General features: G+C 42.9%; 1 long non-coding RNA gene across 1 annotated transcript in view; it reads right to left on the reverse strand.

The window, feature by feature from the left end:
- The window catches only part of LOC148043220 (uncharacterized), a 67,590-nt gene extending 49,784 nt beyond the window's left edge, over positions 1-17,806 (reverse strand). Inside the window, exons 1-2 of the long non-coding RNA XR_015698387.1 lie at positions 17,764-17,806; positions 846-943 (exon numbers count right to left, since the gene is read on the reverse strand). This is a non-coding gene — a long non-coding RNA (uncharacterized LOC148043220). The remainder of the gene's footprint in view (positions 1-845; positions 944-17,763) is intronic.
- Between the last annotated feature and the right edge of the window lie 1,225 nt (positions 17,807-19,031).

Genomic DNA, 19,031 nt, shown 5'->3' on the forward strand with positions numbered 1-19,031 from the left:
CACAGAAGACACAAGGGACACGGTGGCTCAGTGGCTAAGACACTGAGCTTGTCGATGAGGAAGGTTGGCAGTTCGGATGTTCGAATCCCTGGTGCTGCGTAACTGGGTGAGCTCCCGTGACTTGTCCCAGCTACTTCCAATCTAGCAGTTCAAAAGTACGTACAAAATGCAAGTAGAAAAATAGGAACCACCTTTGGTGGGAAGGGAACAGTGCTCCGTGCGCCTTCGGCGTTGAGTCATGCTGGCCACATGACCACAGAGACTTCTTTGGACAGCGCTGGCTCTTCGGCTTTGAAACTGAGATGAGCACCACCCCCTAGAGTCGGGAACGACTAGCGAGGGGAACTTTTTCCTTAGAACATATATGTTTTAGCATCTAAACCCAAGAAGTTGCTTAAAGGCTTACCAGGAAGCTCAGAAATCTGCGAGTAGCAAGCCATTGCTAACATTTTTTAGTCGCCTTCATGTGAGATGGGCAGCTGTAGCAATGTGATAAATAAGTAGAAATAAATAGAAAACATTTACGGCAATTTCAGCCTGCAGCAACCAGACAATGAACCCAGAATATGTTCAACCATCTCCTTACCTTGAGCACTTGAGTTAAATCACATTACCATAGCAACAGACTCAGAGATATTTAAAGGATTGGAGAGTTCCACATCTCAGGGAGTAATTCGTCCAGAGTTACCTTTTTCTCCCTATTATCCAAGGTGATTTTTTTGGGGGAAAAAATCAAACTTTTCCTGGTCTTTTTTTTCCCCCCAAGAGGAGAATTATGGCTTCTCTTGATGCCGCCATTTAGAAAATACAAATATAATTCATAGAATGATAAAACTGGAAGGGACCTTGGAGATCTTCTAGTCCAACCCAGAGGTGGGTTCCTACTGGATCAGAGAGGTTCAGCCGAACGCAGGCCGCCATCTTGATTTTCGGTTCTGCTCATCTGTAGAACAATTTTAATTGCACGCATTTAATTTTTTTCCTTTTTTAAATGTTTTGCGCATGCGCAAACCTATTTTTCTGCAAATGTGCACATGCGCAGAGTGCATTTTGCACGCACTGAACCAGCGGTAATGCCGGGAGCAACCCACCCCTGTTTCAACCCCCTGCCCAAGTCCTCATAACATCCTGGACAAATGGTTCTCCAATCTTTTCTTGAAAACCTCCAGTGAATCAGTAGCCGTATAATAATTTTCATTGCATTAATGGACCAAATATCTGAAAATAGAATTGGGGAAATGCAGATTTCTTTCCTGCATTAATCAGGGCACTTCAGCACTATTTCTCATTTTAATTTTCCCAATAGAGTAGGAAAGAGCGTTTAATAAATTCTAAGCAATTCATGAAACACGATAATTAACTAAGGTCACATTTTTTTAAAAAAAAAATGTAGTTATAATTTGTGAGGCTGGTTAGGCGGCTTCCATTTTGAAGAGGCCTGAATTAAATTTATTCTATACCAGTTCCCACTAAATGAACCAAATTTTTAACGTTCATAGATCATCCAGCACTACTCAAGTAAGATAAACGTTCCCCTCGCACATATGCGCTAGTCGTTCCCGACTCTAGGGGGCGGTGCTCATCTCCGTTTCAAAGCCAAAGAGCCAGCGCTGTCCGAAGGAGCTGGCTGAGTTTCTGTCTCTCTTGAATTTCTTTTTTAGGGAAAATATTCTGCCTTTTTAATATTTCCTAAAATAAATTTCATTTCTCTAGGAGAGGGGTGGGTTTTAACTCCCAACACATCATTAAAACCTAGGTGATTTGCAAACCAAACACCGCTTCTGCCAAGAGACAGAAGGAAAAAGAAGAAGGAAAATGTAGTCCAGCTTAAAAAAAAACTGTCCCAAAATTTAAAGACTCAGTAATTTATAGGTTGGCTCCCTTATAAAAGACAAAAAGAAAAAAAGAAAATTTCTGTCCTGGAATTTAAGATAGCCCATTGACTCCTCGGGATTATATTTCCACAGCTTTGAAGTTTCATTTAAATCCAACCATACAATCCCATTTTTTTCCCCTCCTCTCTCTGTTTCAAGGACCAAGTGAGTTAATTCTGCCACTGAATCTGCTCAATGCATTCTTGTGATAAAGGAAAGCAGCTTTGTGAGGGAAAACAACACGGCTATCACTGGTCCTTTCAACAAACGTGAATGTTTACAAGTAGGCCTGTTTTAATTAAGACACTAATGATATTTTAAGGGGTGGGAAGCTACATTCAATTCTACAAGCTCTCTTTAATTTCCCCTTGCAGTATATTGTACTAATTCAGCATTTCAGCCTCCGATTCCAGGGGCTGCGCAGAATTTCGCAAATTAGGGAGTTTTCCAAAGACCGCAGGCATTCTTCAAAAAAAGAAAGAATTTCCAATGTTTCCCCCCTTATACTATTTGCTATTGTATTGTCCTGGCAGAATTAAGATTGTTGGAAGGGACCTTGGAGGTCTTCTAGTCCAACCCCTTGCTCAAGCAGGAAACCCTAGGCCATTTCAGACAAATGGTTATCCAATCTCTTCTCAAAAACCTCCGGTGATGGGAACACCAACAACTTCTGGAGATAAATCATTCCACTTGTTAATTGTTCTAACTGTCAGGAAATTCCTCCTTAGTTCTAAGTTGCTTCTCTCCTTGATTAGTTTGCACCCGTTGCTTCTTGTTCTACCCTCAGGTGCCTTGGAGAATAGCTTGGCTCCCTCTTCTTTGTGGCAGCCCCTGAGATATTGGAAGGCTGCTATCATGCCTCCTCTAGTCCTTCTTTCTATTAAACTAGACATACCCAATACTCAATTAGTTGTGCGAATTGGTTGTTCACTGGCATGGAGACTGTCCATCTAAAATGAATGTTTAAAATACATCTCCATCCATTTAATCCTGAAGCCCTAGTTCATATAACAACAACCACAAATTTGTTGTAAACATTTTGTTTAATCTTTTTACATGGGAAAATAAAGAATTCATAAATCCCTTGCTTATTACTGTTAACCTTTCCGTTAATGGACAACGGTGTTAATCTTTCCATTAATGGACAATTAATGATGCAGCCAGGGTGCTAATCTTGAAGTCATTACATGATAATGATTTAAAACAAACACCACATACTCCTCTTAGAAGCCCAAAGTCCAAATTGTCAATGTCATTGGCATTTAACAGCTGAGGAAATATCACATGCAGGAGGATGGCAGCAGAAGGGATCCAGAAAAGTAAATAAATTCGTTGGGATTTCAATTCCACCCTTACTAAATCAAGCAAGCTTTGAAATTAATTTCAACGCCTAATTCTTCTACGGAATTAAGCCTGTAGTCAAGCAATGTAACATAACTTAGCGACAAACAGTTTTCAATAATATCGGATACTTTCTGTTGTCCTAAAAGACGATGTGTTTTCTATCTAATGTAATCCCTTTTTTTTGCAAAATAGGAAAACTAGATGGAAAAATACACAAATACACATTATGACTGTATGACTGTAATTTTGTTGCTTGTATCCCTACGATTTATATTGTTTCCTAGAATGATTTGATTGCTTATTTGTAGCCTATGACTATCATTAAGTGTTGTACCTGATGATTTTTGATGAATGTATCTTGTTTTTTATGTACACTGAGAGTATCTGCACCAAAGACAAATTCCTTGGGTGTCCAATCACACTTGGCCAATAAATAATTCTATTCTATTCTATTCCATTCCATTCCATTCCATTCCATTCCATGCCACGCCACTCCACTCCACTCCACTCCACTCCTCTCCACTCCACTCCTCTCCACTCCTCTCCACTCCACTCTACTCTATTCCATTCCTGATCACCTCTCCTGGTTTGTACATGTGAAAAAATGTTCTTCATTCTTTGTGATGGCAGAAACAATTCTAAATAGCAGAGTCACGTGTATCCCAAATCCTAGATCTGTGATGGTGAACCTATGATATGCATGCCGGCCAGATGAGCCGAGGTGGCGCAGTGGTTGAATGCTGCCCTGCAGGCCACTTCAACTGACTGCAGTTCTGCAGTTCGGCTGTTCAAATCTCACCGGCTCAAGGTTGACTCAGCCTTCCATCCTTCCGAGGTGGGTGAAATGAGGTGCCAGACTGTGGGGGCGATATGCTGACTCTGTAAACCGCTTAGAGAGAGCTGAAAGCCCTATGAAGCGGTATATAAGTCTAACTGCTATTGCTATTGCTATGCCAGAGGTTGCACACAGCGCCCTCTCTGTGGGCAGGTGACTGGTCGTCCCAGTTCAGTTCTGCCACGCATGCGCATACACGTCCCGTTGGCCAGCTGGTCTTCGGGTCTCTGTGCCTGCACAGGGGGTGGGGGGCATGTGCAGGGATGCAGAGGGCTGTGAGTGAATGCATGGGGAGCGGGAGGGACATCTACAGGGGGGCACGCACGCATTGCATTTTGGGGATTTGAGAGCACACACGTACACACTTTGTGCACTCGGTCTGGAAAAGTTTAGCCCCCCCTGTCCTAGAAGATCCTTCCTTCACATTCTAAACCTTGAGCAAATATTATTTCTTACAACAGCTTCCGATGTTGAAAAGCTTTCATTTGAAAGACCAGTCTAATGATTTAAAAAACCCACCAAATAGAAACACTGGCCAAATTAGTTTGCTTTTATAATTACTTTTGTAGGTTATTTTTAAAAAATCTATTTACATATCTAGCACTACACCCAGCCTGAAATTTTAAGTCTGCCCCTGTCTGCATATATCTTTGTCTAAACTTTGTGACACTGGCAATTAATTACATTAACTAATGGAACCAGTTTCTTTCCCTTCCTGAATACCAAAAAGAAAAGAAAACAAACATTTATAATCTGAAAGCTCTTTCTAAAATCGAATAAACTTGACCAAACCAACCCCAATGTTATCACTAAGCAGCTACTTTACCAGTAGAATAATTATCCCGTCCTCATTTTTCCTTAATAAAAAAAAGAACATTGCACTAACCACAAATGAATGAATTAAAAATACTTTTCTTGAAAGTAGGGGAGAATTTTTTTTAAAAAAAAGCTTATTTTGCTAACCTCGTCCTAGGAGTAAATAAATCTGCTAATTTCTCTTTTTTTACATTAAAAAAAAAACTTGATACCTTCTCATCCTTTTATGAAGAAATCTGCAAATTTTTGTTGTGTTCTTATTTCAACAACTGGTTGGTTGGTTGGTTACGTGACATCAAGTTATTTTCAACTCAGTGCAACCACTTAGTAGATTTTCTTCAGGATAATCTGTGCCCACCTTGGTCTTTTAAATCTTCTGATAGTCACACTACCTGAGTCCCTTCACCTTGCTGCCAACTGTCGTCTTCTTCTCTTTCCTTCCACCATTCCCCACATCAGAGCCTTTTTGAAAGAGTTGGGTCTTGGCAATTCTGATTGTAGGATCACTTAAAGCTTGATCAATTGCAACTTGAGTGAGAACTCAATTTGTTTTCTTGGCTCTTCATAGAATGGACAGGAGTCTTCTACTGAACACCTCAATACCTCAACATTTTTCTTGTCCTGCTTCTTTAAAGTTCAACTTCACTTCCATAGAGTGTCACAGGGTGTTGTGGCCTGCCAGCGGCCGGAGGAGCTGGCAGAAGATTCGGAGAGTGAGGAGGTTGGGGAGGAACCTGGGCCAGTCCTGGAGTCTGGGGAAGGCTCTTAGGAGGGCTCTGTGTTGGAGGCAGAGAGGGGGCCAGAACCATCTGACGGTTATCAGCTGCCTTCAGAGTCAGACATCAGTGGGGCAGATGAACAGCTGGAGCCTGTTCCCAGTGTGCGCATGCACAGAGTTGCCAGACGAAGGGAAGAGCTAAAGAACAGGGGTCGACTTCGGAGGAAGGCCACAAGTGGACGGTGAATGGCCCCTCCCAGAGGAAATAAAAGAGGAGCGAAAGGGGAGTGGAGTTTGCAGGAGACCATTAGTTCGCTTCATTGATTCGTGACCCTCCGAGACTCCTTGCCAAGTTCTGCAGAGATCAGCCTGGCAGCTCTCCAAGCCAGATAAGGTCTGTGGCTGTAAATCCTCCCTCGAAAGACTTTGCTGGATGCGAATGAGAAGAATTCACAGTCAATTAATAAAAGGGTTTTTTGTTGTGACAAAGAGTTTGCTTCAGGCTCTTGGGAAGCCTCAGTCAGAACACAGGGCACAGATGTCTCCCTTTGTTAAATTTTATTATACTCAACTTGGATATAATGGATAGCCTACTTTGGATACTTTTAGGTATAAGCAAGCAAAAAACAGCCTGATAAGAAGAGTAACAGACCTCTTATTATTTCCATAAATAGGGTTCACCCACAGGAATCTCCACAAAAGTTTTAGGCCCTCTTCCCTTTGCAGGGATGAGTTGAATTCTGCTTTATTGGTCTTTCTTTTTTTGAAGTAAATCTTATATTCTTCATCGCATATATGATGAAAGCACCAAGCATTACTCAGTTGGTAGAATAAACCAAACTAACCTGTACGGTATCACACTGGTCCTTAATGTCAGCAGATAACACTTCCTATTTCTTCCCCAAAAATGTGGAGAGTAAGAAGAGTGAGAAAAATTGTTCAGCTATGGATGAATGAACACAACAATCGTTTGGTGAAAGAAAGTGTGGGAGGAAAGGAAGGACACACGCTTATATTCAGAAAGAATAACAAAGGAGAACCGTGCAATTGTTTTCCATTACTTTTCATTTCTTTCTCATTAAAATGAAAGGCAAAAAAAAAAAAAAATGAAGCCGAAACGTAAAGTACTCTCATTTTCATCTTTCTCTTTAGCTTTTGTTTTCTTCCATTTACCTCTGGGAGAATCAGTATCCTGAGGACATAATGGAACCCTGCAAATTTCACGCTGTTTTGATGAATATGGGTTGCAAAATTTCCACGGAAATCAATGGGGGGAAAAAAATGGAAGCGAACGCTATTAGAATGAGAAAATTTTTTTAGACAAATGCACTTAAAATGGAGTTACAATGCGACGGAAGCCCATCAAGAAAATAAGCCTCGCTGAATGGAAGTCTTCAAAAGAAGATAGAGGTGAGAATTAAGAATCTAGAGTCTTCTCTTTAAGAACAAACCCAGGAATCAAATAAGAATATGTCAAAACTACGAGTTCCACAGTTGGCCAGAAACTTCAGTGGCCGCTCGATTGCTTTCAATGAGATTGCTGACCAGGTCAACTTTTTAAAAGGGAATAAAAAGATAGGTCCAGGGGTGGGCTGGTATGGGCTTCACCCCGGTTTGGGAGAACCAGTATAGCAGTAGACTTATATACCGCTTCATAGGGCTTTCAGCCCCCTCTAAGCGGTTTACAGAGAGTCAGCATATTGCCCCCAACAATCCGGGTCCTCATTTTACCCACCTCGGAAGGATGGAAGGCTGAGTCAACCCTGAGCCGGTGAGATTTGAACCGCTGAACTGCTGATCTAGCAGTAGCCTGCAGTGCTGCATTTAACCACTGCGCCACCTCGGCTCTTGTAGCTAACATTATGGCCGGATATCAGTGGGGCAGAAGAACAGCTGGAGCCTGTTCCTGATGTGTGTATGTGCAGAGCTGCCAGAAGAAGGGAACAGCTAAGGAACAAGGGCTTACTCAGGAATAAGGCTCCCGGTGGAGGGTGAATGGCCCCTCCCATAGGGAATAAAAGAGGAGTGAAAGGGGAGTGGAGTTTGCAGGAGACCGTTATTTCGCTTCATTGTTTCGTGACTCTCCGAGGCTCCTTGCCAAGTTTTGAAGATATCGGCCTGGCAGCTCTCCAAGCCAGATAAGGTCAGTGACTGTAAATCCTCCCTTGAAATATTTTACTGGATGTGAACGAGAGGAATTCACAGTAACTTAATAAAAAAGGGGTTTTGTTGGGACAAGGAGTCAGCTTCGTGGTTTGTGGAAGCCTAGCTCAGAACATCTATCCGTTCAAGAACTCTGCACACCTATTCTCCATTTTTGGGTTGCAATTTGTTGAAAATACAGGAAAGCCATCACTGTTTTCTGAGCTGTTCCCTCTCCCCCGCCCCCCCCCCCCGCCCCCAAACCTTCTGCTTTTTATAGGTAATGTATTCTCCTTCATTTCCTAAGCCAGCCCCGCATTCCTGCTGGGCCTATTTGTTCTCAAAGATCACTGCACTCTGAGTGCGAAGAAGGGGTTGGGGTTTTTGACCCCGGAATAATACAACGTGGCTTAACAGGTGGCACAACATGACGGATTGAAGTCTGGATTTAACAGAAGCCCTGCTGGTTTAAGCTAATGAGATCGCTCCTTTTATCGCAGTGGGGGGGCCCAGTCACCTGAAAAACAGGGGGAGCCTGTGGAGTTTTCCTACAAATAATTAATCACTCTTCCATTACTTTGTAGGATACACTTGCCGGTGGCTTGTGGTCTTTCTCTCGGCAAGGGTGGGAAATGCTGCTATTTGCATAAACGTCTTTGCAGCTTCACCTTTGATGCTCTTTGGATCACGGAGAGGGCTGCCTCCCTAACTTTTGATCCTCCCAAATCAACCTTTCGTCGGGGATCAAATGAGTTTGAGCCCGGAGGATCGAGACACGGCACACAGCGCACGCCTGATGATATTTCTTATCATTTGAAAGAGACACATTAAGTTGAACGCCATTGGATCTTCTACTCCAGTGGTTCCCAAACTTGGCAACTTTAAGACTTGTGGACTTCAACTCCCAGACTTGGGAGTTGAATTCCACAAGTCTTAAAGTTGCCAAGTTTGGGAACCACTGTTCTACTCCATATCGTAGGCTCCGAAAAGGTGGCGATTGGGTATGTCTAGTTGGATGAAAAGAAGGACTAGCTGTGACATGATAGCAGTCTTCCAATATCTCAGGGGTTGCCACAAAGAAGGAGGAGTCAAGCTATTCTCCAAAGCCCTTGAGGGCAGGACTGTTGCGGTCTGCTGGTGGGCTGCCGAGCTGGCAGCCGATTTGGAGAGTGAGGAGGTTGGGGAGGAACGTGGGCCGGTCCTGGAGTCTGGGGGAGGCTCAGATGAGGGCTCAGGTGGCGCAGTGGTTAGAGTGCAGTACTGCAGGCCACTTCAGCTGACTGTTACCTGCAGTTCGGCGGTTCTAATCTCACCGGCTCAAGGTTGACTCAGCTTTCCATCCTTCCGAGGTGGGTGAAATGAGGACCCAGACTGTGGGGGGGAGTCAGACTATGCTGACTCTGTAAACCGCTTAGAGAGGGCTGAAAGCCCTATGAAGCGGTATATATAAGTCTAACTGCTATTGCTATTGCGCAAAGTTATCTACAAGCAAAAGACACAATTGTCTGTGTTTGGATTGTTTTATGTAAATCCTCATTTTCAGGCCAGGAAAATTGTTGAAAAAGAACAGTTTCATCTGATCTAATTGCCTCAGAGATTAGCTCTTTATAATTTGCTTAGAAATCAAAGCCATTCATGGAGCCGTGGGGAAATAAAATATATACGTGCCTTGTAAAGAGGACTAGCAAATGATTAAAGCATTCCCAGTTGATTATTCCTCTACCTTTTGGGTGATATGCTGATTACATTTAAATAGATTTGCATAACACCAAAGGCTTAAGTGATAGTTTGGAAGAGCGTTAATTATCATTTGCACTACTACAGCCTTCGCCAACCTCCTGGAGAAGTGGTTAGTTCCATGGATGATCTTCCTGAAATTAATCAGTCTTGGTTGGAACAGTCTTAGCAACGGGAGAAGAAATTAGAAGGGAATATTTGTAGTGCGAGGTTGAATTGTGGGATCTTGGGCGGCCTCTGAGTTCGGTGGCTTTCTTGCAGATTTTTCATTACCGAACGACGTCATATCATCAGTTGGGTGATCTCAACCTGGTTGGGTCGGAAAACATCTGCAAGAAAACCACAACACTCAGAGACCATCAAGGACCCCACATAGAACATTGTCTGGCCTTCAAAGAACCAGGCCACCATCAACTTGGATATGGCATCCCCAGGTTAACAAGTTGCAGATGAAGGTAGATCTTTTCTGAAAATGTAGGTTTCGGATTGTATCAGGAATTGATGACAGAGAACAAAACAATCCATGTAATATCAGTGATTAACATTCTTTGGCTTTGAGAAGACTTTTATACGGTAGGGAATTATTGTGGCCCAGCAGGAGCCGGTGGAGCTGCCACCAGACTCTGACAGCGAGGGGCCCTACGAGTCGGCCCTGGAGGATGTGGAGGACCCTTGACAGGGTTCCGACTCCTAGCAGGGCGCAGAGAGGCTGGTTGGCCACCAGGTGGCACCTGAGCCTTGGATCAGTGGGGAGGAGGCAAGGGAGAGTGATCCAGAAACCACCTGTGAGTTGTTCCGGGATGCACGCCATCGAAGAGCTACTCGGCGTCAGGAGCAATTGCGTAATTACAGGAGGTGAGATTCGAACTGTCAAATTGCAGGCAGCCGGCAATCAGCAGTCAGCAGAAGTAGCCTGCAGTACAACACTCTAACCACTGCACCACCACGGCTCTGCATGCATATGGTTAAATTAAACTCTTCCAGATAATAGGCAATAGATTTCTCCTGTCAAAGCAGGGGTGAAATCCAGCAGGTTCTAGAGAACCGGTAGCGGGAATTTTGAGTAGTTCGGAGAACCGGCAAATGCCACCTCTGGCTGGATCCAGAGTGGGGAGGGAATGGGGATTTTGCAGTATCCTTCCCCTGCCACATCCCCCCAAACCACGTCCACTAAGCCACACCCACAGAACCGGTAGTAAAAAAAAATTGAATTTCACCACTGAGTCAGAGGCCGGATGACCTCATTGGTTTCCTAAAGGCTTGGGTATGAGGCCAACCCCGCCCCCCCCCTCAAAAGTTGCCAAAATTGTTCACGTTTAAGATAACGGAAAGAGAAAATTACACATTTGATTGAAAGTAATTTCACGAGCAGCCCTTTGTTAAATTCTATTTTACTCCATTTGTGAGCTGGCTCCACTCCTTTCTCTGCACCAGGTCTGCCGTTCTTAGAATTCAGTCCCTGGCCAAAAAATGCTGGGTCTAATAAATCCGCGTTTCCTTTCCGATTCATCCCCCTTTCTAAGAAAGAAGGGAAACAAATTATATTTTGGATAATTGGTTCTCCTCTGGAGTATGACTAATGCCTAACATCCGGTTGGGAATCTGTCTTCCAGTAATCTTTTAGGATTTTTCTCTCCTTCCCAACGATGAGTCTTCCTGTTGTTTCTTATGCCAAGAATGAAATACTTATTTTGGAAATGACATCAAAGAAACAGCCCATGGCCCATCGTAAACCCACGTAAGCACCCATAATGAGGCAGGAGAAAGGATGGAGTAAGCTTTAGGGACCATAACTGGAATTTAATCTTGATACTTAGGGGAGTTTCCTCTGTGGTGTATAAGCCATAATTAAAGAAACTCAAACTTAGCATGTTGGAAGAATCGAGCTAAAGGATTCCCAATGGAGGAGATGCAAAGTTATGTGTTATTTTTATTTTCCAAGTTCAGCAGTCTGTAGAGTACACCAACTTTCTCCGTACTGCAGTTCATTTACTTCACATAAAAGTAGAAGGAAAGTCATAAAACATCCAGGCGTTTCTTGCACTTCTGGATGGCATCGATTACCTACCAATCAGAAGGACTCAGAAGGGAAGACTGAAGGATTTTATCTTATATTTGTTTTTAAAAAAAATCACAACAGTAGTCAGGACGTATTATCTTCTGACTGAGCAGCTATCTTCTGCTATTTAATTAAGATTAAGATTTAATTTATTTGTATGCCGCCCTTCTCCGGGAGGGACTCAGGGCGGCGAACAACTCAAAGGGGGAAAAGGGGGATACAAACACAATACACGTAATTAAAATACACAAGAGTCACACAGCCATACCAGTCGAGAGGGGAGGGGAACTCATCAACCCCAGGCCTGCCGGCACAGCCAGGTTTTGACGGCTTTCCGGAAGGCCTGGAGAGGGGTGAGGGTCCGAATCTCCGCGGGGAGTCCATTCCAAAGGGCCGGAGCTGCTACAGAGAAGGCCCTCCCCCGGGTAGTAGCCAGATGGCATTGGCTGGTAGACAGAACCCGGAGGAGGCCGACCCTGTGCGATCTAATGGGTCAGTGGGAGGTAATTGGCAGCAGGCGGTCTCTCAAGTACCCAGGTCCAATACCATGAACCTGAATTAAATGGATCCCTCTATTGCTTTCGGTCTTCTATTCAGAAATAATTTTAAATTAAAAGTCCTGAAGAATGTGGGGGGGGGGGGACTCTAATATGTATTTTAGTTTTTACTTGTTTTTTTTTCTTCTCAAAAATAAAGCCATTTCTCTTTTTCTGATGAATAAAACTTACGTTGACAAGAGGCAATCACTCCTGATTTGTTCCACTGCTGTGGAAACACAAAAGAACAAAACTAAATTTGTAGAAATTTTTGAGGCATTATGGTCGCTCGTAATACACAAACGGCATAAAATATTATAAAGGAAGAAAACCTCCTAATTCCTCATCAGCGCATGCTGTTTGGCAAACGCTGGAGGATTAAATATAAGCAAACACATCCATGCATCTCTACTTGAGATCTAACCTGACAACTTTATTGCGCAGCATAAATCCATTTAGAAAGTTGTGACTTAAATTAAACTCCGCGGAAAGGAAAAAAGAGAGAGAGAGAGACAGTGACAGACCATCCAGAGGGTAATGATGACGGAGGATATTTCCTGGCAGCTGCTGGAAATATAGTATGTTACTTCAGGACGTACGTTTATGGGTGATTTCGTAAACTGGAAGGCATGGAGAGGTTTTACTCTTTCGTAAAACTGGCAGCCAGTTTGGTCTGGTGGTGAAGGCACCAGCTACAAACCAGGAGAAGGCGAGTTCTAGTTGAACCTTCGGCATGAAATCTGGCTGGGAAACTTTGGAACTAACACCAGGAGATTGGGAGTTCTAGACCCGCCTTAGGCATGACAACTGCCGAGTGGCTTTGAGCTGATCTCCAGGAGACTGGGAGTTCTAATCCTACCTTAGGCATGAAAGCCAGACGAAGAGTTGGGTGATGTTGGGCCAATCACCAGGAGACTGGGAGTTCTAGTCTCACCTTAGGCATGAAACCTGGCTGAATGACTTTGGGCCAATCAGCAGGTGACTGTGAGTTCTAGTCCTGCCTTGGCCATGAAAGTCAGCCGGAAGACTTTCAACCAAACATCCAGAGACAGTGAGTCCTAGTCTCACTTTAGGCATGAAAGCCATCTGGGTGACTTCGGGCCAATCACCTCCTTTAAGAGTTCCATTAACTTTAGGACAGTGGTGGGATTCAGCCGGTTCGCACGTACTGGGGGAAAAACCGATTGATAACTTTCTAAGCAATTCAGCGAACTGGTTGTTGGAAGAAATCTCCTTTTGTTTCTTTCCACTTTACAGGGCTAATCCTGTAAGGAAGGAAACATTCTGGTGTTGTTTCTAGCCTAATCTTTATTGCTCTGCTTACAGAAACTGCCTCTCCGGTTAACCCTTATTCCATAGTAACAGCTAAAGCGAAGCGCCCATCGACATGAGTGATGTCGAGTTCGCTACGCCCACCCAGTCACATGACCACTGAGCCACGCCTACCCAGCTGGTTATTAGGGAAGAGAACCGGTTGTTAAATTATTCAAGTAACCCACCCAAATATGAATGTTCAAAGTTTTCCTCCAAAACAGGTGGAGCTAACAGTGAGGGTCATCTAAAGGTTAGTTTCACTTTAGCAGCGTTAACAGTTAGGGTCATCTGAAGGTTAGTTTCACTTTAGCAGGGATTAACACAACTATATAGATTTAATACATAACATCTCAACCACCACTCTTGATCCATGCAACATTCTTTCTCTCTCTCTCTCTCTCTCTCTCTCTCTCTCTCTCTCTCTCTCTCCAACTTGTGTGTGTATGTCAACTCTTCTCTTTTTAACATACATGACAATTTCATGCGCTAGTTTGAGAAAACCTTTGCCTGATCTGATCTTTCCCAGAGAACAATTTCTGAGGCGAAGAATCAACCTGTTAATTCTGCTCTGCTAATTAGGGGTGGAAGAAATGAGGCCTCGTCGAATGGATTCAGAACCGATTTAACAGCCATTGGATTCAAATTCCGAGGACTTCAGAGGGAGGGGAACAGGGTACGCAAAAAAATAACAGTTGTCTCTTTAATCTGTTTTATGTCGGTGGCAAGGCACGTGTTAAGCTGTTCTTTAAATTAGCTGTTTTAACTTTATTGGAAGTGTTTAATTCAAGGACAGCTGGTTCGAGTTATAAACACAGACAGTGGCATTTCAAGAAGAGAAAATGGGGACCTATGCAGTGCCGAAGTTTCTGCATATCCTCTCGGGAAGCTGCTGTATAATGAGTCAAATCATTATTCCTTTTAGCTTAATCGTGTTTATACTGACTGGTGACGCAAATTTTACAGAGTCGGGAAACCTGTTAGCTAACTTCATTACTTTCCTTAGGCATAATTGTCTCAGTCCATCACATTCCCTAATGGACTCCTTAGCGGGCGCTTGTCCATATCCTTTTTCTTTTCTTTTTTTCTGGTGTGTGAAATTTTCCATAATTGCACTGTCAAAATCCCACAGCATTTTCGGGGGGGGAGAAGGACATGAAATCAAACAGAGCCATCAAACTTTGACTCCGTCCTTCCAATGACAACATGGCACCTGAGATTCATCTATGCTCAGGTGTTGGTTGATGTCTGTGACACACTTTGATCTCTGATCTCCTCAAAGAGAGCACAACTAGGGCACACAAAACCTTTGCCAGACCAATCCTCGAATACAGCGCGTCTGTCTGGAATCCGCACTGCATATCGGATGTTAAAACAACTGAGCGGGCCCAGAGGTGTTTTACGAGAAGACTACAACACTCCTCTGCTCCCAAGAGAATACCCTACATCAGAAGGCTTGAAATGTTGGGCTTGGGCAACCTAGAACCACGCTGCCCTATGCTCGGACTTCAGTGTAGTACACAAAATTATCCGCTACAACATCCTACCAGTCAATGACTACTTCCGCTTCAACTGCAATAATACCAAAGCACACAAGAGATACAAACTCAACGTAAACCACTCCAACAACAGAGTGGGCAATGCCTGGAATGTACTACCTGACTCGGTTGTTACATCTTCACATTCCCCAAACTTTAACCTTAAATTGTCTACCGTCGACCTCACCGATTCCTAAGAGGCCTATAAGGGGCATGCATAAGCGCACCATCGTGCCTATCATCCCTGTCCTACTCTCCCCATTTATTCATACCCATTTCATTCATACTCATGTTTATTCTTATACCTAAATGCAGCACTGCAGGCTACTTCAGCTGACTGCAGTTCAGCTGTTCAAATCTCACCGGCTCAGGGTTGACTCAGCCTTCCATCCTTCCGAGGTGGGTAAAATGAGGACCTGGATTGTTGTTGGGGGCAATATGCTGACTCTCTGTAAACCGCTTAGAGGGGGCTGAAAGCCCTATGAAGCGGTATATAAGTCTAACTGCTATTGCTATTGCTATTATCTTGTAAACACTTGACAAATAAAATAAATAAATAAAATAAACTGCCCAAACTTTCCCCCATAAACTCACTCAACATGATGCAACTCACAGATTTTTTACCAATGGGGACTGTCACATAGTCACATTAATATATGTATGCTCTGTTCTTCAGCGTATTTTAACTACGAGCCCAAGGGACTTCATAAGGCCTTTAAACATTGATCAAGAAAGACTAATAAATACCACAGGGTATAAATAAGATTTAAGGGCAATGTGCATGCAGAAAAAAGAAACGAAGATATATATATATATGAAACGGCAAACAAGAACAAACTTTCTGGGTTTTACAGTTCTGTGGAAGGAATACACTTTTATCACTCTGAGTTGAGATGATAACTCTACCCCCATAAATCACGAAATGTCTCTGAGCCGGCTTTAGATCTCTGGAACAAAATAACTGGGAGTTTTCACGTTTTCTTTTGTATATTTTGGTTTTTAGGTAGTTTTAGCATCCTAGATGTGTTCAAGACTATGGATTTTAGGGCTGAATCTGGTGTGAGCTGCAGCCACTGGCTCCATGGCTAAGGAAGGTTATGATGTGAAGATGTCTGAGCTGCTCAAGGCCACCAAAAGAGCATCTAAAACTATAACTCAAAAGGTTGAGGGAAAAACCCCAAAATTTAAATTTATGTGAACGATGTATGTGAAGGACCAGGGGTGACATGATAGCAGTGTTCCAACATCTCAGGGGCTGCCACAAAGAAGAGTGGGTCACTCTATTCTCCAGGGCACCAGAAAGCAGGAGAAGAAGACGCAATGGATGGAGAGTAAGTAAGGAGAGAAACTAAGGGGGAATTTCCTGATAGTTAGAACAATTAACCAGTGGAACAACTTGCCTCCAGAAGCTATGAATGCTCCAACACAGGGAGTTTCCTGCTGAGTTTCCTTCCTGTGTAGGACAGAGATGTGTAGACTGGAGGTTTCAACTGAAATGGCCAGGAAGTTTGGAAGAAGGAAAAATACATACATTTTCAAGCCCAACTAGGATGAGATGTTTTTTCATCCAATAAATGAGCAGGGGATTTGAACTGGATGACCACAAGAGTATTTCATATGTTACACTTCTAGAAAACAAATATACAGAGAAATATAGAATAGAAATAGAATAGAAAAGAAAATAATAGAACAGAACAGAATAGGAATAGAATAACAGAGTTGGAAGGGACTTTAAAGGTCTTCTAGTCCAACCCCCTGCTTAGGTAGGAAAACCTACACCACTTCAGACAAATGGATCTCCAACAACTTCTTAAAAACTTCCAATATTGGAGCATTCACAACTTCTGGAGGCAACTTGTTCCACTGATTAATTATTCTAACTGTCAGGAAATTTCTCCTTAGTTCTAAGTTGCTTCTCTCCTTGATTAGTTTCCACCCATTGCTTCTTGTACTGTCCTCAGGTGCTTTGGAGAATAGCTTGACTCCCTCTTCTTTGGGGCAACCCCTGAGATATTGGAAGACTGCTATCATGTCTCCCCTGGTCCTTCTTTTCATTAAACTAGACATATCCAGATCCTGCAACCATTCTTCATATGTTTCAGCCTCCAGTCCCCTAATCCTCTTTGTTGCTCTTCTCTGCACTCTTTCCAGAGTCTCCACATCCTTTTTCATCATGGCAACTAGCATTGTGTTTATCTCCTCTATTCCAATTTCCCCACTACTCTCAACCCTCTTCTCTGCAAGAGTGGGATGACCAGGGCAGTCATTATGCATTTAATTAAAAAAAGTTTTTTTAAAAAAAAATTTAATTGTCCCTTCCATTAATTTGACTAATTATGAATCAAACAAAGAATTCATTCGGTCTATTCTTGTACTCGCGTAAATTCAACTTACAGCCGTTTATTATTTCTGCCTTTTCTGAACGCCGTTATTTCCAAACTACAGGCTTGGCACAGCCATAATTGGTTGCTACTAAGCCGGCGTGTACATATTTTGCTCCAAAGTAGTTTTATATTCTTTATGTTGAATAACCCCTTATCATTATATACACACCGAGGTGGCTTTTATCAGCGAGGCAGAGTTCAATGGATTTGCAATGCAAAGGAAAAGATTTTTTCTTGATTGCGTCTACATGTTTTACCTTTCCTGCAGGTGCATTTATTCTTAAATGGGGGAAAAAGGGTGGAAAAATAAAGATATACTGCAAGAATCCGAAATGGTTTCTTTTAAAAGCAGGATTGATTGTTGAAACCTCTTCATGCATTTCTAAGCCCCCTGGAAAATAAAGAATCGATAAAAACAAAAGATACGTCTCTGGAAATATCACCACAAAAGGCTTCTTAGAAAAGTTACCTGTCATCCTTGAGAGCTGAGAATTTTCTTTCAGGAACTGAGAGTTATTCTGCAGGACAAAAGATAATTTCCCAGCATAATTATATTTTCTCTGAACAAGACAGGACGGCGTCGGAATACGGCTGGAAGAAAGGGCTGCTGCTATTGATTGTTTCTGTAGAGCAGTAGGGAGATGGCCTTGGGGAAATATGTGGGGCAGCTGTTAGGGAAATCTGAAGTTAGTGCAGAGAAGTGGGAAGGGGTGAGAAAGAAACTCAAGACTGCCCCACCTTGATTTTCATTGACTGTTGGAACTGGACCATTGCGCAACCTGCTAGTCATTGCAATCATCATCTTTTATCATAATCATTAGTGCTACTTCTACTAGTCAAAGTGCTCTTTGGCTCCTCCTTCTCCCTCTCCTTCCTCCCTCCTCTTCTATTTATCCTCCTTCCCCTTCTCCTTTTTCTTCTCCTCCTTCCCCTTTTCCTTCTTCTTCTCCTCCTTCCCCTTCTCCTCCTCCTCCTCTCCTTCCTTCATGTCCCCTCTTTCCTTCCCGTGACCAAATAAGAGCCACAAGTGCAGTGTGTGTGTGTGTGTGTGTGTGTGTGTGTGTGTGTGTGTGTATCTATGTATGTATGTATCTATGTATTACATTTGAGCTGATAAATAAATAAAGGGAGCTATTTAGCTCTCATCAGCTAGCCATACCCTTACTGGGATTTGAACCTGTGCTGTATTACATATTAGGCAGTTGTGTTAGCCACTAAGCCACAGGCTCTCCTCCTTTATCAGCTAAATATATATCCGTTATCAGCGAAACCAGGGTGAAAGATACCTTTCACCCTGGCTTCGCTGATAACGGATAAGAGCCTGTGGCCTAATGGCTAAGATGTCTGCCTAGTAGGTAATATAGCCCAGGTTCAAATCTCAGTAAGGGTATGGCTAGCTGATGAGAGCTAAATAGCTTGAAATAGATCTATACTAGTCTCCCTTTATTTATTTATCAGCACAAATACAACAAAATGTAACAAAAAGGCAACAGTAAAAATATTGGGTTTCTGCCTGGATGGTCTCTTGTGACGAGCTGAAGGACAGAGAATGGAAGTAGTGATCTTCCTCCCATATTTGGGCATACCGGGGGTTGTAAAAATCTAATAGATATAGATATATAAAGTTTATATATATATAAACTTTCTTCCTGCTGAATAATTAAAAGGCGTTCAGATACTCAGTGGACACCATTAGACAGGACACGACTTTCATCAATGTGACATCTAAGGATAGTT

The sequence above is a fragment of the Thamnophis sirtalis genome, unplaced genomic scaffold (assembly GCF_051295495.1).
Source record: "Thamnophis sirtalis isolate CommonGarterSnake01/CBP01778 unplaced genomic scaffold, rThaSir2_p1.2 scaffold_13, whole genome shotgun sequence".
NCBI classification, from domain to species: Eukaryota; Metazoa; Chordata; class Lepidosauria; order Squamata; family Natricidae; genus Thamnophis; species Thamnophis sirtalis.